Raw genomic sequence first — 17,589 nt, forward strand, 5'->3', positions numbered from 1 at the left:
AAGTTCGACGCACTGTGCGTTCAGAGATGCTCTTAGGCCTACCTTGGTTGTAACGGGTGGCGATTTGAGTCACTGCTGCCTTTCTATCAGCTCGAACCAGTCTGCCCATTCTCCTCTGACCTCTGGCATCAACAAGGCATTTCCGCCCACAGAACTGCCGCTCACTGGATTTTTTTTCTTTTTCGGACCATTCTCTGTAAACCCTAGAGATGGTTGTGCGTGAAAATCCCAGTAGATCAGCAGTTTCTGAAATACTCAGACCAGCCCTTCTGGCACCAACAACCATGCCACGTTCAAAGGCACTCAAATCACCTTTCTTCCCCATACTGATGCTCGGTTTGAACTGCAGGAGATTGTCTTGACCATGTCTACATGCCTAAATGCACTGAGTTGCCGCCATGTGATTGGCTGATTAGAAATTAAGTGTTAACAAGAAGTTGGACAGGTGTACCTAATAAAGTGTCCAGTGAGTGTATATATATACTGTATATATGTTTTAATGAACATTTGAGCACATAAATCCATTAGATGTCGGTTTTTCAAGCCTGCGCGAAAATATCGCAGTACGGATGCCATACGGATTACATACGGAGGATGCCATGCGCAAAATACGCTGACACACCCTGACTACGGATCACTATTTTGGGAACATTTCTCCGTATTACGGCCGTAGTACGGACGTATAATACGTGGCGTATTGTCTTACGCCGAGTGTGACCCCAGCCTTATTTACTAGATAGCTTGGTGTATTTTTATCCCATGAGCCACATAGGTGCAGTTTTTTGCCATCTAGGTATTGACTTGTTATATTGCCCAGTGGGTTACTATCATGGTTGCTAGGGGGCTTTATATTGCTAGCCTGAAGGACTGTTTTCTGGCTTGCTTCTATTAACCCCTTTTTGCCTATAGCTGCACAGGCTTGCATTCAGGTAGTCCTCATCACATTATTTTGTTGAGTATTCACTCTTAGACTCAGATTTATATGTTTGTGTATGGATAAGGCTCTTTGCTGTTTTTAATTATGTTTTATATTGTGTGTTGTGTGTCAATAAAAATCTTGTTTTTTCATATATGATTTATTATCATGTCTCTTATTTTTGTGTATGTGGTGTGCATATTTGGAGTGATGCTTTTTCTCTCATTAATTATTTGATTTATCACTCACTTGCACCCCATACTATTTTGTGTACACCTTTGTAGTGCGCCTAGGGCTTTTTTGGTTGTCCGCATTGATCGCCGTTTGCGTCAGGGTGAGCATGAGACGCCGCCTATGGGAGAGGGTTTAGGTTCACGTGAGGTTGCTGCAGGTGAGCCCACGGAGACTATGCAAATCGCAGGGGTGTCACATATTAAGCGTCGAGCCCCTGTGCTCAGGAAGCAGGGAGCCTGTTTTTACTGCGGTAAAACTGGTCATTTTGTTAACATTTGTCCTCTGCTGTCTAAGAAAAAACGCAACGGTGGAAAACTTCTAAGCTCAGAGGGTGTGGAGGAGGCCAATCTGAGCTTATGTATATCCTCCATGGTGGTTTCTCAATGCATGCTCCCTACCAAGGTCATTATCGCTGGCAGTGAGCTGCCAATTACTGTTTTTGTGGATAGTGGTTCTGCCACAAATCTCATTGATGAGGAGTTTGCGCGCACTTCTGGTTTTAAGATCGAAAAACTGCCTCATCCTATCCATGTGGTCACCATCAATGCTGCTCCTCTCTCACAGGGGGAGATTACTGAGTTTGTGGCTGAAGTGAAACTCCACATTGAGGTTCTACATTTCGAGCAGGTTACATGTAGGGTACTCAAGAATATTCCTGCGCAGGTGGTTCTGAGTTTTCCATGGTTGTCTATGCACAACCCGGTTATTGATTGGAAAACTCAGGACATAATTCGGACGCTGTTCATTCTAGGGCGTTCAACAGACAGCAGTAATTCCGCTTTTGTCCACTATGCGCTCAGTGTCGTCGGCTAGATTTTGTCTAGCTGGTCCGGGGTTAATTTAGCTGTTGATCGGTTTTCAAAAATGTTGCACTTTGTATCTTTGCCTTCGTTGCCTAATGCTAAGACTCTGGCTCAGGTATTTGTGCAGGAGGTGGTCAGACTTCCTGGGGTTCCGTCTGACATCGTGTCTGATAGAGGTACTCAGTTTGTGGCAAAATTTTGGAAAGCATTTTGCTCGCGGCTGGGGATCAAGTTGTCTCATTCTTCGGCGTTTCATCCTCAGTCAAATGGTCAGACCGAGCGTATGAACCAAAATTTGGAGCAGTACTTACGCTGCTTTGTCTCTGATGACCAGGAGGAGTGGTCGACGTTCCTTCCTTTGGCTGAGTATGCCATCAATAATCACCGCCAGGAGTCGTCTGGGGAGTCTCCGTTTTTTTGTGTTTATGGGCTACATCCTCAATTTTGTACTTTGAGTCAGAGGGGCTCTTCCGGCATCCCAGAGGAAGACCAGTTAGGAGCACAATTGTCATCAGTCTGGAGGAGAGTTAAACAGCACCTGTTGAGTGTGGGTGCTAGGTACAAACGTGTGGCTGACAGTAGGCGTGTGCCAGGTCCGGACCTGAGTGTGGATGATTGGGTGTGGTTATCCAGAAAAAACATAAGACTCAAGATACCATCCCTTAAATTGGGTCCAAGGTTTATTGGTCCATTTAGGGTCGCCGCCGTCATTAACCCTGTAGCGTACCGATTGGAGCTTCCTACGGTGTATAAGATACACAACGTGTTCCACAGATCGTTGCTAAAAAAGACGGTGGGTCTTGTGGACGCGAGACCAATGCCTTCTCCAGTCTTGGTGGATGGTAATTTGGAATTTAAAGTCTCCAAGGTGGTTGACTCTCGTCTAGTGCGTCGCACTTTACAGTACTTGGTACACTGGCGTGGTTATGGGCCTGAGGAGAGGTCCTGGGTACCAGCCTCGGACGTTCATGCGGATCGGCTGGTCAGTATGTTTCACCGCCGCCATCGAGACAAGCCGGGTCCTATAAGTCATGAGGGCCCTGGGGTCCCTCGTAGAAGGCGGGGTAATGTCATGTCGGACACTGTTCATTCTAGGGCGTTCGACAGACAACGGTAATTCCGCTTTTGTCCACTATGCACTCAGTGGCATCGGCTAGATTTTGTCTAGCTGGTCCGGGGTTAATTTAGCTGGTGATCGGATTGGAAGCTGGGCCAAGCCCACTGCCTTTAAATAATTCTTCTGAACATTGGGCATCGCCGATTATAGCTTCTGTCTAGTGCTTGGTTATCTCGGTCTGGAGTGGTGAGCTAGGAGTTGGAGTATCGTATCTGGTGCTGTATTTCCCTTTGTCTTTTTTACTCCTTCCTATATTTGTATTTGTTTTGCCCTGTGCACTTATTGTGTATTCCTGAGTGACTGCGGCTTGGTTCATATTTTCAGTTATCCTTGTTTGTGCTAACTGTGGGTATTGGTGTATTATCTCTTCACTGGGTGGTGGGTGGTTGGTTTCAGCCTAGGGTTGAAACAGGAGATAGGGTGAGGGTGGAGGCCTAGACATGCACACCATCAGTGTAAACTATAGGAAGAGGGTCAGTCAGGATTTCCCTAGTCTTAGGGAAATTGCAGGGGCCCGGGTTATTAGCTCTTGCCCACCTAGATTTCCCGTGACAATAGGTCTACTACCCCATCAGCCTGCGCCTACTGCCGCCAAAAACAGCAAAAGCAGGGGGCGACTGATGGGAGTATTCATCAGCTGGCGCCTGTGCTATAAACAGAAAATTAAAAAAAAACACAGCATGTGTTCCCCTGTTTTTATGATAACCAGCCAGGTAAAACTGACAGCTGGGGGCTGCAACCCTCAGCTGTCAGCATTAGGAAGGTTGGCTATCAAGAATAAGTCTACGTTCACATTTGCGGTCATCGCCGCAGCGTCGGGCGCCGCAGCGTCGCCGCATGCATCATGCACCCCTATATTTAACATGGGGGCGCATGGACATGCGTCGCACTTGCGTTTTGCGCCGCATGCGTCACTGCGGCGCACGCGTCCGGGCGCAGAGGATGCAGCAAGTTGCATTTTTGCTGTGTCCAAAATCAATGAAAAAAAGGACGCATGTGGCGCAAAACGTAGCGATGTGCATGTGTTCACATTTGCGTTGTGCGTTGCGTCACCGACGCTGCGGCGCACAACGCAAATGTGAACGTAGCCTAAAGGGGTCTCCATGATGTTTTTTAAAATTATTTAAATAAATTATTTTGAAAAAACAGCGATGGATCCCCTTCATTTTTGACAATTAGCCAAGCTAAAGCAGGCAGCTGGTGGCTGGTATTCTCAGGCTGGTAAGGGGCCATGGATATTGGACCCCCTCAGCCTAAAAATAGCAGCCCTATTAGAAGCGCCAATTCTGGCACTTTGCCCGGCTAATCCCACTTGCTCTATTGCAGTAGCAAGTGGGGTTCATATTCCTGTAGTGGATGTCATCTTTGTATTGTCAAGTGACATCAAGTCCATGGATGAGTAATTGTGAAGTTACTATAAGACACTTATCCATTACTAATCCTATAGATGAATTCTAAAGAAACACACAGCAAGTATAAAGTATTTTTTTAAATAAAAAAACACTTTTCCTTTTTTATTTAAAATTAACAGTTATACTCACTTAACGCCTAATTCCACTGAAGCCAATGTCTCCTGTAAGAAAACAAAAATAAAAGCAACCATATCCCTAACCTGTCTATCGCTTTTTCCCATGCCATAATCCATTTTTGGGAATAAAAATTTTTCAACATGGACGGTGCCAAGATGCGACGGTCCAGGCTGAGAACCACTGGGGAATGAGCTACTGCGAGCTCAGGCTCAGTGACTAGTGGTGAGCTGAGGTTACCACAGGTCAGTGAGACTGCATTCCCAGCTGGGCCTCTGTGCTGTGGTGACCTCGGTGAGATCACCTATAGTACAGTGAGAAAAAAATCTCATGGTGCAGCAGTGAGTTGACCTCAGTTTCTGGTGAGAAAAGCTGTGGTAAACTCACGGTTACAGCAGTGTGCTAGCGGTGAACTCACCGAGGTCACCGCAGTTCATTTGCCTTGCTGGGAGCCTCAGTGATGTGCAGCAACCGCGATGATGTCACCACTGGTCACTGACGCTGCGCTCTGAGCAGCTCATTCATCAGTGGTTCTCAGCCTGGATAGTCGCATCTTGGAACCACCAAGTTTGAAAACTGTTTATCCCCCAGACATGGATTACGGCATGGGAAAGAACGATGGACAGGTGGGGGATATGCTTGTTTTTATTTTGTTTTTTTGTTTTTTACAAGAGATCATGGCTTCAATGGAATGGGCATTAGGTGAGCATAACTGTGTTTGTTATTTTTAAATAAAAAAGTAAAAGTGTTTTGTTTTTGTATAAAATAAAATACTTAAATTGTAAATAATAAAGTCACCTGATGTTTAGGAGACCGAACACGAATAGTAACATGGACTTCCTGGTGAAGTCCGTGTTCGGTGTCTGTGTCCAAACAGTAGGTGTTCGGTATGGACCCCAAACTTTACTGTTCAGGTTCACTGATTTCTAGTTGCTACTAGTGTTGAGCATTCCGATACTGCAAATATCGGGTATCGGCCGATATTCGCTGTATCGGAATTCCGATACCGAGCTCCGATATTTTTGTGATATCGGAAATCGGAATCGGAAGTTCCTATAAGTTCCCAGGCATGTGCGGTGCGTATGGTTCCCAGGGTCTGGAGGAGAGGAGACTCTCCTTCAGGCCCTGGGATCCATATTCATGTAAAAAATAAAGAATAAAAATAAAAAATATGGATATACTCACCCCTCCGACGGACCCTGGACCTCAGCGGTGCAACCGGCAGCCTCCGTTGCTAAGATTGCAGTGAGTGTAGGACCTGCGATGACGTTGCGGCTTGTGATTGGTCGCGTGACCACTCATGTGACTGCTCACGTGACAGCGACGTCATCGAAGGTCCTTCACTCTGCATTCTTAGGAACGGAGGCAGACGCTTGCAGCGGTGACAGCCAGGGCTCGTCCGAGGGTGAGTATATCCATATTTTTTATTTTTATTCTTTATTTTTTACATGAATATGGATCCCAGGGCCTGAAGGAGAGTTTCCTCTCCTTCAGACCCTGGGAACCATCCAGGATGACTTCCGATATTTGTGTCCCATTGACTTGTATTGGTATCGGGTATCGGTATCGGCGATATCCGATATTTATTGGATATCGGCCGATCCAATCCGATACTGATACTTTCAAATATCGGAAGGTTTTGCTCAACACTAGTTGCTACTCACTTGCCAGTTGTGCCCTGGACCATTCTCCACCGTCACAGACTTCATCTGACGCCACGTCAACATAGCTGCAGTTTCCTTTCCTGTTGACATGATGGGACTACTGGTATCATGCTAATTGACAGCTTGGTTCCTGGTGCCTAATTAGGTGAAGCCGGCTGTCAATCAGCATGACAACAGTAGTTCCGCCATGTCAACAGAAAGAGAAACTGCTGCTCTGTTGGCGGGGAGCCAGCTGAATCTCTGGCAAGAGCAAAGAAAGACTGGCATCGGGTATAACATGCAAGTTTTTGCCTCTGTTAATAACTACATGCCTGTTAGTGACTATGCACATTTTTTTAAAGTCCCAGATATCCCATTTAATTGCAAGATGAGACATGTGGATTTGGGTGCTTTAATTACTTCGGCCATCAGTGCGATTTTAGGACAGCCTAAAAGTTTCCATAGACCCCAATGTAATACCTTAAGTCCCCCACAGTCCCCGACAATGTTGCAAATGGGAAAAACATCCATTATATAAACTATCTTTGTACTCACGGTTTGTGGATCCTAAAGTCTTTGCAGGTGGCATAAGTGTCACAGATGAGTTTATATAGGACAACAGCTTCATCCTATTGTGAAAGTTTTGTTCTCCAATCATTAACCGTGTATCCTGCGTTCTGCGAGATCATCTTTGCCAAAGTCTATAAAAATAATTTGTTTTTGAGATGTGTCCGTGTTCAACAAACTGTGCTGCCCTTATTTGCTATATTCTTTGATCAATACACATTAGACAGCAAACAGAAGAACGTTGGTTTGGTCAGCAGGTATCCCTCCCAACTTCTACATATACAGGAGTAGTCACTCTGCTGACTGCTCCTTTGTAGGGATGGGCAAAGTTGGATGGTAAAGTTTGGGGTCCGTACCAGACAACTAGTGTCCTTGTGTATTGTCAAGTTTTTAACAGTAAGATTCGGATATGGTTTTAAAGAAGGCTACTACTTGCGATATAATGCAATTTTATTTCAAAGTACAAAATTAAAGGAATAGTATGATTGCATACACTTTTGTATATTTTAACATACAAAGGTTAAGTACATATAAGGCTATGTGCACACACTGCAGATTTGCATGCAGATTTTTCTGCACTAAATCCGCAGCTCTTGGCAGAAAACGCAGGTGCGTTTTGGTGCATTTTTGGTGCGTTTTTGGTGCGTTTTTAGTGCAGTTTTCAGTGCGGTTTTCTCTGCAGATTGTCTGCGTTTTTGACATAAATAAAGCTTTTGCAACTTGACAAACTTCAGGAACAAAAAAAAAAAAAAATGATGTAATTTCCTTGTCCAACCCCTTCTTCTTTCATCCCCCTATATTTTATAGCCAGAAAGGCTAGGCAGACAGCTGCAGACCAATATTTGTTGCCAGGGAAGGGGTTAAAATACCCATGGATCTTCCCAGGCTATTAATATCAGCCCGCAGCTGTCTGCGTAGCCTTTCTGGCTATAAAATATAGGGGGGCCCCCAAAAAAAAATTACGTAGGGTCCCCCTATATTTTTTGGCCAGAAAGGCTAGGCAGACAGCTGCGGACCAATATTTGTTGCCAGGGAAGGGGTTAAAATACCCATGGATCTTCCCAGGCTATTAATATCAGCCCGCAGCTGTCTGCGTACCCTTTCTGGCTATAAAATATAGGGGGGCCCCCCAAAAAAAATGAGGGTCCCCCTATATTTTTTGGCCAGAAAGGCTAGGCAGACAGCTGCGGACCAATATTTGTTACCAGGGAAGGGGTTAAAATACCCCTGGCTGTTCCCGGGCCATGAATATTAATCCCACAGCTGTCTGCGTAGCCTTTCTGGCTCTCAAATATAGGGAGAGCCCCCCCAAAAAAGTGTTGGGGTCCCCCTATATTTTTAGGCCAGAAAGGCTATGCAGACAGCTGTGGGCTTATATTCCTAGCCTGGGAAAGGGGCCATGGATATTTGCCCCCCCCCCCCCCCGACTACAAATGGAAGCCCGCAGCCGCCCCAGAAAAGGCACATCTAAAAGATGCGCCAATTCTGGCACTTAGCCCCTCTCTTCCCACTCCCATGTAGCGGTGGGATATGGGGTTATGAGGGGTTAATGCCACCTTGCTATTGTAAGACAGCACCAAGAAAACAACTTCACATAAGGCAAATACAAAATAGAATAGCTTTATTAACCACAATACAATAAAAGACAATCAAAGTCTGGGTAAACTCCTAAGACACAGGAACACGGAGGGCTAACCAGACAGACACTCCAAAAGCATTAATATCATAACACAGATAAGAGTATGTCCATGTGGTTTAGTCATTGTGCAGATGGTCACGTGCAAATGAACAATAATAAATAGTGAGAAACTTAGGCAAGTAAATATGTAAAAATACAAGCAAATGATAGTATAGTTACCAAGAGGAGCGCTATTTGGAAGCCCACCAACACCCGACGCGCGTTTCGCACTGAAATGCTTCGTCTGGGGGAAACGCGCGTCGGGTGTTGGTGGGCTTCCAAATAGCGCTCCTCTTGGTAACTATACTATCACTTGCTTGTATTTTTACATATTTACTTGCCTAAGTTTCTCACTATTTATTATTGTTCATTTGCACGTGACCATCTGCACAATGACTAAACCACATGGACATACTATTATCTGTGTTATGATATTAATGCTTTTGGAGTGTCTGTCTGGTTAGCCCTCCGTGTTCCTGTGTCTTAGGAGTTTACCCAGACTTTGATTGTCTTTTATTGTATTGTGGTTAATAAAGCTATTCTAGTTTGTATTTGCCTTATGTGAAGTTGTTTTCTTGGTGCTGTATTAGTTTTACTTCATGGCCATACTAAGTGGATATCATTAGGTGTTGTGTTGTCTTGCTATTGTAAGGTGGCATTAAGCCCGGTTAATAATGGAGAGGCATCTATAAGACACCTATCCATTATTAATCCTATGAAAGGGTTAAAAAAAACACAGACAGTAGAAAAAAATATTTTAATGAAATAAAGACACACACTTTTTGACAAACCTTTTATTTCACGCTCAATCCACCTGAAGACCCTTGCCCTGCAAAAGAAATAAAAAAACAAACCAAATTCATACTCCCTGGCCCTGTCCGCAGAAATCCAACGAGTGTCCCACGACGATCTGCCATGGAGAGCAGACACATCCAGAGTCTGCTCTCCACGGCTGCAGCAACACACTGACAGGAGCTCCGGTTCCTGTCGGTGTGTAACTGCGCATGCGCGAGAGTTTACCGGCGTTCATTGACCCCGTTACTCTCGCTGTACGGCAGTGCCACGTGGGAAAGTTCACACACAGCACTAATGCCGTAAATAGAGACGCCGGAGCCGCTGAACTCCGGTAAAGTATGCGATACACTGCTAGGAGCTTTGCTCCTGGTAGTGTATCGCCGGAGAGCAAGCGATCGGCGTGGGACACTTGTTATTGGATTCTGCAGACAGGGAGTATGGATTTGGTTTATTTTTTTTGGATTTTTTCCTAGGGGACCGAGGGCTTTGCGTACTAGTGTGCTGTATGGTGAGTATATACTCTATGTTATATGTTGTATGTACTGAGTGTCATGTATGTTACGTTTATTGTATGTGTATTGTATGTGTAGGTGTTTTGTGTTTTACTGACAATTGTGCTAAGTCGCCAGACACAGGGACAACTCTCCCATCCTAATACCGGATGGGAGTAGTAATCCCATACGGCGATTTAGCACAATTGGGTGGCACTATCGTCGCATGGGGACACACACACAGACAGACGCACACACACAGACTTCACAGACACACACACATACATAACAGATCGATCAAACGACCGACATCGATCCCCATGCGACGATATCCCTCCATGCTGACGATCACACTCCGCCCACGCACTTCCGCCCACGCACTTCCTCCCGCTTCCCCGCACTTCCTGCTGCAGCGGTTTGTACACCCAAACCACAGAAAACCCGCAGATATTTTTTCATCTGCGGGTTTTACTGCGGGTTTGACCCTCACAATGGAGGTCTATGGGTGCAGAACCGCTGCAGTTCTGCACAAAGAAGTGATATGCTGCGGAATGTAAACCGCTGCGTTTCTGCGTGGTTTTTTCCACAGCATGTGCACAGCGGTTTGTGGTTTCCATAGGTTTACATGTTACTGTAAACGCAATGGAAACTGCAGCGGACCCGCAGTGGCAAAATCGCTTCGGTTCCGCGGTAAAAACCGCAAAGTGTGAACATGGCCTAAAGATTAAATACATGTAATGATTAAGTACATATAAAGATTAAGTACATATAATGATTAACTACATATACTCACATCATCACCAAGGAGCTTTTAAACATCATTTGTCTGGAATACAAGAGAAGCAACACCAAGACAGAGAACTCCTGGGAAATTCACAATACTGCATGGGCTTCCCCACTTATGCAGGTATCACAACACTGTACACATATAAGTATAGGTACCCAAATTTTTGCTTCTATCTTACCATGTTTCTCTGGCCTTACAGTGGGTACGGAAAGTATTCAGACCCCCTTTAAATTTGTCACTCTTCTGCTATCTACAACTTATCTAGCTGTCTCAGATGCTACCTAGCTGTGATTGGCAGCATCTTGGAGGGAGGAGAAGACTTTAGAGAAAAGTCCAGTTGCACTGGAAGCAGAGATTTCACATACTGGGCTCCAATAGCAAAAAATGTGACTATCTACAGTAGGCATGGAAAGTTTTCATACTCCTTTAAATTTTTCACTCTTTGTTTCATTGCATCCATTTCGTAAATTCAAAAAAGTTCATTTTTTTCACATTAATGCACACTCTGCATCCCATCTTGACTGAAATGTAGAAATTTTTGCAAATTTAATAAAAAAGAAAAACTGAAAACTGGTCATAAGAATTCAGACCCTTTGCTCAGACACTCATATTTAAGTCACATGCTGTCCATTTCCTTGTGATCCTCCTTGAGATGGTTCTACTCCTTCATTGGAGTCCAGCTGTGTTTAACCCCTTAATCCCATATGATGTACTATCCCTTCAAGGTGACCTGGGACTTAATACCCAGGGACGGGATAGTACTTCATAGCGATCTATCGCAGCTGACATCCGGCACTATGTGCCAGGAGCGGTCACAGACTGCCCCGGCACATTAATCCCCGACACACTGCAATCAAACATGATCGCAGCGGGGGCGTGGCCTAGCTGTGAAGAGGAACAGTCGCATCTTTGTGGAGCTCCTGCCCAGCGCTGGTTACCCACAGAATTTAACTATCTAAAGATCGTGAAAATAACCCCTTTTGGCGGACAAGGGCGAGTACCTGATCCTGGAGCAGTTTTTGGAAGATTGGGGGGTCCCATCCCGGCACGGAGCCCAGGACTTAAGAGGAGGGAGGGAGTGAGAGAGAAGACGCCGCCATCTTCAACAGAACCACGAGCCAACCTGCACCGGACTAAAGAGGACGCAGGGAGGTACGATCTTCCCCCCTTCCTCCGCACCCTCTTTTACTGAGACTGGCCGCACACACATCTCCCTGCCTACCAGTGGAGACGGCCCCTCCGACCTGACACCTCTGGAGGCGCCCCGCATCGTGCCGCACGGCTGTAGCAGCCACCCGGCCCCTGCACCTTACGGTGCGTTTTGCGGAACATTGCGATCAGAAACATATCTGATCAGACTCACCCTCCGTGGCGGCGCTCCTTTCCCCCGGCGGCCAGGTGGTTATCCCTGACGCTTCCCTAGCAGCGGTGTGTGGAGCGCTGGAGTTTTCCCGCCAGCCCCGGCGCCATCTTGAGCCTGCCGCGCGGTGCGGGGAGATCCTCTACACGCCTGGCTGGGGGTCTGTGCCGGTCTGGGATCGCTCACCACCTATAGTTTACAACTGCACCCTGCACGCTGTCTCCCGACCCCCCACATCCATCTAATTGGGGGCTAAGAGGCTGGAGGAATTGTTTGTGACCAGAGCACACATTACACTTAGTGTGCACTAATACAAAGTACTATATCTGATGCTGAGACCTCTCCTCACCTACAACTTATAATTGCATCACACCTCCTGCTGCCCCATACCCTCTTTGTCTATATCCAGCTCCAGCTCAATTAATACAGAACCTCTTTGCTGCCTTGAGAATTGGTCTGTCTTGTAGACTAACTCTTTCCACTGCAGACTCAGTGCATCACAATAAAGAAAAGACTTTGGAGGACAGAGGGGGCTGCAGAGAACATAAATGTGCACCTCAATTTGACTGTAGCCATCTCTCCTTCACAACTCAGCGCTGCATTTGCAATATTTCTATTTCTTTCACACCAACCTCTGAGCTACGCCTACAGAAGAACAATCGCATTTCAAACAACTTACAGCGCAGTAATTACTAATATAATCTCCAGACTTCAGTCTCCCTGTGCCACTGATATCCTCCTGGGATTCATAAATACAAAGGAAGTCCTCTGAAAGACAGACAACTAGTGACATCTAGTGCCCAATTTCAGAACTGGTGATATATTTTATAATACACAAAAAAAGACTCAACTGGCCACAGAACATCCCCACTGATACAATAGCGACACCTAGTGTCCATGTCGAGCTCTAATCCTGTGCACATTATGAGGATTATCTAAAAAATCCTTTTCTTAGAGGCGCATGTGCGGTCTTCAGCGGTGACAGTCATGTCTTGCTGATTTCCGCTACCCGACCTACCTATTTAGGCCCTAATCAGCATCTGAATCACGCCAAACGCACCACAACTGGACTCACTACACTCTCGGGAGACCCTCCTTCTGGCGATGCCTAAGAAGGGAGGCGCAGCACAAACACCGGGCCGTAATAGTGTAGACCTTTTTCAGAGTGGCAGCATTTCCAAGACGACTACTACGACTTTTCTCCCCTCGGCCTCTACGGGGAGCACAGGAGATACAATGGATCAAGATGAAACCGGTCCTCACATTGAGACAACGATCTCCACGGCAACTCTTACCAAGTCCTTGCAAGAGACTTTCCGATCTGAGCTTTCCTCAGCTATGCAGAAGATCTCCTCCCAGATACAGGACATTATGCAGCGTACGGTGGCCCTAGAAGAAAAGATAGATGCCACTGCAGATGCCTTAGAAGAAGATCGCGAAACCCTCAAACTACATGCAGAACGTGTCGCAGAGCTGGAACTCCGATGCTAAGACTATGAGAACAGATCGTGTCGGGGTAATCTGCGGATCAGGGGACTCCCCGAAAATATTATAGCTCTCAAAGACACTGCTACTGCCCTTTTCACCGCACTACTCCCTGACACAGACCAGTCCATGCTGCATATCACCAGAATCCATAGAGCCCTGGGCAGGCCGCGCAACAACGATATGCCTAGGGATGTGATCCTAAAACTACATTATGAGGAGGCACGAGATCTAATCCTGAATGCTGCACGTGATAATCCAGATCTACCGGGACTGCCTTCTTCAGTACATATCTATGCGGATATCGCGTCAACCACCCTCGCCAGGAGGAGATCCCTCAAACCCGTAACATCAGCTTTGCAGACGGCACAGATTAAATACAGATGGAGCTTCCCCTTCGCCCTCATCTTTACATACAACTCCCAACTGTACACCTGCCGTACACTAGAAGAAGGGAAACAAGCCATGCTTAAAGCTGGGATCCCGATCTCAATAGAGACTTCAGCCATGCCGCAGAGAAAGCCAAGACCACCAAGAGAATGGCAAAACATTCCCAGAACAAGGAGCCAAAATGCACGGGTCGTCTGATATGTCCAAATTACAAGATCATCCACCTTGATTTCCGTGGGGCGGATCGAGCTGATACTGTTCATTCTGATTGCTCCCGGAGTTGGGGGGAAGGGGTTGATGGCTCTTTGCTGCCTCTCCTCTCAGCCCTCCAGAATTAGTAAATGTATGCTGAATATTTGTATAGATATTCTATTCTGACTTTAAATGCAAGTGGTCCATCAGATTACTACATTCATAATTGACCCTATTCCTCCCCTACCTTACCTCACTCTGATTCCCCCCTTCCTCCCCCCCTCGTCCCAATAATTCCCGTACCACAGTCCTCTCCTTTTCTCCTCCCTCTCCCCCCCTTACCCCCCCCTTTTTGTTTTTTCTTTTCCCCCTTTCCCCCCACTTCTCCTTACCCCACTCCCCTCACCTCCCCCCCTTCCTCCCATCTCCCTCCCCTCCTTCCTCCCCTCCCTTCCTCCTTTCCCTTTCCCCCCTCCCTTCCTCCCTCCCCTCCTTCCCCTTTCTTTCCTCCCCTCTCTCCCCCATCTCTCTCCTCCCCCCCTTTTTTTTTTTTTTTTTCTCCTCCTCCTCTCCTGCTTCTTCTTTTCCCTCTCCTCTTTATATCTATCTCTCTACCAAGGGCCTAAATGTCGGGTTCATAACATGCTGCCTAAACTTGGCGACACCTGGTACTCCAATTAATATGGTAAACCAGATCGCCATATTTTCCGGATATGATATCCGTTTGTTATTATTAATTGTTATGTTTGTCTTTGTCTCCCCCCAGTCTGTTCCCTTCCTATTGTTTCCCCACAGAGATCATCACTGCACTTATCGACTAACTCATCATCTATTAATCAGAGACGCGGTTCTTGTTCCCGCTCAAGCCTCCACACTCTTCAGCGGTAAATATTTACTGAAAAATGTGTAATGTTATTTCTCATAATGTCCGAGGATTCAACTCGCCTATTAAACGTAAGAAAGCCTTCCTTGACTACTCAAAACACGCACCAGACATTATTTGTCTCCAGGAGACCCATTTTTCCACCTCCTCCCACCCTAAGTACTTTGATGCCAAGTATTCACAACACTATATGTCAAACTGGGATAAAAAAACGAGAGGTGTCGCCACATTCATTAGGAATAACTTCCCATTTCAGCTCATTAGTGCACATTCGGACTCAGAGGGCAGATTCCTCATTACTCTTGGAACATCACGAAACCAGACAATTTGCATTGTTAATAGCTATTTGCCCGCAACATCCCAGAGATCGGTCTTTCAACTAATTATATCAAAACTAGCCACTCTTACGTATGACCACCTTATCTGGTGCGGCGACTTCAACTTTATCATTAATCCTAAATTAGATAGCAGCGCCCAGAAACGATCGGATTTAACAAAAGCTGACAAAAAGAAAGTCCAACACCTAATGAAAGACAACTGCCTGGTCGATGTATGGAGGGAACCCTATAAAGGGTTACACATACTTCTCACCTGCACACCAGTCCTATTCTCGAATAGACCTACACCTAACTACTGCAAGAACGATCCCATCTGTCCTATTCTCTCGTCATATTCCATCATCGTGGTCTGACCATGATGTTGTCCTATCAACATTTAAATTCAATGTCACCACTTCTAAATTATTCAAATGGAGACTGAACGAATCCTTACTTACTGACCCTGCTACACTCTCTAAAGTGAAAGAGGAGTTGGGACTGTACTTCCAGACCAATTCCACTGACGACATTTCCCCTGGACTAGTATGGATGGCGCATAAAAAATTTATTACTGGCTCCCTAATTAAAATTGCGTCAAATAAAAAGAAACAAAGATCTGAACTACAAACACGCTTAGAGACTAAACTTGTGAAACTTGAACTCGCTAACCAGGCCACCACTTCCCTCTTTCTGATTAAACAAATCAGAGACACTAAGCTACAATTGGACACCATTCTTACAAACAAAACAGAGAGAGCGCTAACTTGGACTAAGTCAACTTTTTATAAATATGCAAATAAACCTTCTGGCATGTTGGCACGTAGGCTCAGAAGCAAAGAATCCTTAAATAATGTCACCTCCATCAAAGACTCCAAAGGCAGAATCTCCGCACACCCGGATATAGTATATGAAACATTCCGGGACTACTATCAGAAACTATATACCTCCCCACAGATATCTTCACCGCAATCCTTATCCTCCTTCCTAGATGAATTGAAATTACCTAAAATCCCCAACTCCTCGATAGACCAGCTGCATACACCAATATCTGAGGACGAAATTTCTACAGTAATTAAAAACCTAAAAAAAAACAAAGCCCCCGGACCTGACGGCCTCACGGCACTATACTACAAGAAACTCACAAACATCCTTACACCGCACATTAAAAATTACTGTAATGCTTTACTAAATGGCACCCAGATGCCCCCTGAATTCTATATCGCCCATGTGACGGTAATCCCAAAACCAAAGAAAGACCATCTCCTTCCCAAGAATTATAGACCTATATCGTTACTAAATGTTGACCTCAAACTCTTTACATCCATCATTACCACTAGGCTCAACAAATTTTTACCTACCCTTATTCACCGAGACCAAGTGGGGTTCATACCTAATAGACAAGGTCCCGACAATATTAGAAGGAATTTAAATATTATACATTCAGCAAACTACCATAAACAACCCCTACTACTACTAGCTTTGGACATAGAAAAAGCTTTCGACTCGGTCTCATGGCCCTACCTATTTGAGGTCCTAACCAGATTTGGCATCCCTCGCACCCTTGTTTCATGTCTTCAACTATTGTACGACAGTCCAACAGCCTACCTAAAACTCCCGTCAACTAAACCTACACCTATCAACATACAAAGAGGGACGAGACAGGGCTGCCCACTTTCTCCAGCCCTATTTGCCATGGCCATGGAACCATTGGCTGAGGCAATAAGGCTTAACCCGAACATACTTGGACCTGTGGGGCTTGACGCACAATATAAAGCAAGCTTATTTGCAGATGATTTACTACTGACTCTATCCAGCCCACTCACCACTCTCCCAAATTTATTTTCAGTCCTACGTAGATTTGAATCGATCTCAGGACTCAGAATTAATGTTGACAAATCCGACGCTCTATTTCTTAACACCACTAAGGACATGCAAACAAATATTATCTCCCGGTTCAAATTTACAAAAAATGAACATTATATAACTTATCTCGGAGTCAACCTCACCTCTCATAAGTCGACCCTATTTAAGTGGAATTATCTCCCATTAATAAAAAATCTCCGAGCTGACTTAACTAGATGGTCTGCCATGAAATTGACCTGGTTGGGCAGGTTACATGCAATTAAAATGGTCTCTTTGCCTAGATTTCTGTACTTATTCCGCTCTCTCCCCATACCGTTGCCCCATGAGACCCTACGCGAAGTTCACTCCATGATTTCAAAATTTATTTGGCAGGGGAAAAAACCTAGAATCCGTCAAAAAACTATGTTCATACATAGAAGACTGGGGGGGCTTTCCATGCCTAACTTCACACTGTATTACAAATCGGCTCAGTTAGCCCAATTGACTAATGCCTGTGCTGCCGACCGTGCACCGAGATGGGTTGACCTGGAATCGTCCCTTTT

At 45.5% G+C, this 17,589-nt stretch overlaps 1 protein-coding gene across 1 annotated transcript in view; it reads right to left on the minus strand.

Moving 5' to 3' along the window:
- The window catches only part of LOC143781771 (alpha-1-antitrypsin-like), a 49,536-nt gene extending 42,455 nt beyond the window's left edge, over positions 1–7,081 (minus strand). The window contains exon 1 of the mRNA XM_077268588.1: positions 6,795–7,081. The gene's annotated coding sequence lies outside the window, so the exon portion shown is untranslated. The remainder of the gene's footprint in view (positions 1–6,794) is intronic.
- Between the last annotated feature and the right edge of the window lie 10,508 nt (positions 7,082–17,589).

Source organism: Ranitomeya variabilis, chromosome 1, assembly GCF_051348905.1.
Source record: "Ranitomeya variabilis isolate aRanVar5 chromosome 1, aRanVar5.hap1, whole genome shotgun sequence".
NCBI classification, from domain to species: Eukaryota; Metazoa; Chordata; class Amphibia; order Anura; family Dendrobatidae; genus Ranitomeya; species Ranitomeya variabilis.